Genomic DNA, 1,976 nt, shown 5'->3' with positions numbered 1-1,976 from the left:
CCTGTCGCTGTGGAATCGGGATATAATATAGCTTCGTACTTTTTCGAAGTTCATGAGTTTTGTCCAATCCGGTGGGGACCACTACCAATCGATTCGTACAGACAACACGAATTTAAAAAGCTGACGACGTAAGCCGTAGTGCCAGTCAAAGTCGAGTTATCACAAAAAAAAAAATCAGTATAGTGGTATCGGGCGGCCTAGAGGTAGCCCGGCGGCAGTGTTAAAAACAAACGGCGGCCATGTAAACAAACCGGTTGTGTACAAGGGCGCGGCGCGCGTCGCCGTCGTTTAATTACTGAAACTTGAATCGTCAGAACTACGCACAGGTTGAGCCAATATCCGCGCGGGATGCACCAAAATGACCACGAGAGTCGTAGGTAGCTCTTGGCCAAACCGCACAAAAAACGAACAGCCCTTCACTTAGCACTGAGCGAAAAACTACGGAGCGTCACTAATACGTGTTCCCGGTGTAATGTATATGATTCCCGGTGTAATGTATATGATCCCGGTGTAATGTATATGATCCCGGTGTAATGTATATGATCCCGGTGTAATGTATATGTTCCCGGTGTAATGTATATGATCCCGGTGTAATGTATATGAACTCCTTTTTAGTTTAGAAAATTAGGTTTTAACATTAATTCTATGCAAAAAACAGAACTATAGTTACTCATGGTTTCGATGCTTAATAACAACTGATGCACTCGGAACTGACGCAGATAGGTACCTGCACCATACAAATCCTTAAATTCTTAAGAAAAACAAATCTGTACAGTAAAATTTAAGTTTAAGCATGAAAAAAAAATGTATTTGTAAAAAATTGTAACTAATGACTTTTGTCGTCGATGTTAATTAAAAACAAAAACAACTGATGAGTATCACTTAAACTATAGTTTGTAAATATTATTATTATTATCATCATTATGTATAAGCTCTATGTCGTATATAAAATTGATATTATACTGTGTTGGCTATTACCTAAATAAACATATTTTATATTTTATGTGTAATACTGTTCTGGCTATAAATATTATTATTATTATAATAGGAAGCTAGTGAATATATTGTTTATTTTTGGACGACGATAAACACTTTGTAAATGTTTAATCGAACAAAATTTATTAGTTGAGTTATATTGTAATATATTTCGACAGTGAATTATTTTAACAATTGTATCGAATAAGTGTTTACGTTTTTTAACTCTAGTTTTTATATTATAGTGTTTAAATTAAATTGAAGTAAAATAAAGTAACGTTTTCAATTAAATTTATTTTTTCCACGAATTTAAATAACTGCTGACACAGAACTTAGCGCGCTAAGTTTCACGCGTGAAGTCAACCATAATGTGGCTGCAGCTGGTCGATGTTACGCTAAAGGTATGGTTGTAGTTAAATTCAGTTTTACTTGAGTATTAATATTACTTAACGTCGTTAACATTTAGTATTAGAACGATAGGTGCACTCAGGATTGATTCGATAAACCAGATTTATTAAAAACCGGCTTTTAGTGAAATAATTTACAGACGGAAGCCCCGGCGGCTCGTTACATTATGTTTTAAATTATTACGAGATTAAATTTCTTTCAAAACCTAAATCCTAAGACTGTAGTAAATATTAGAACTCATAGGTGTTACGTCTTATACTCGAGAAACAGTGAATTTTGCATTTTTGCATTTTTGTGGAGTCCTTTTTTAAAATGGCAATAATTATACTCCTAAATACGTAATGATATATTAAAACACAAATATAATTTTAAAAAAGGAAAAAAAATATATGATAACATTATAATGTAAAATTTAAATTAATAATTAGGTAACGAATTCGGTAAGTCTAATAAAAATCACATACTTAATTATTATATTATGGCAATGTCCCAGGTATATATACATATATATACATAATATATGTTTTATTTTTATTGTTGTAATTTTTCTATAATCACTGTATCTTTTAGAAGTTATCGCTTGTTATTAGGTA

This window comes from Acyrthosiphon pisum, chromosome X (assembly GCF_005508785.2).
Source record: "Acyrthosiphon pisum isolate AL4f chromosome X, pea_aphid_22Mar2018_4r6ur, whole genome shotgun sequence".
NCBI lineage: Eukaryota > Metazoa > Arthropoda > Insecta > Hemiptera > Aphididae > Acyrthosiphon > Acyrthosiphon pisum.
Note: the sequence above shows the minus strand (reverse complement) of the source record.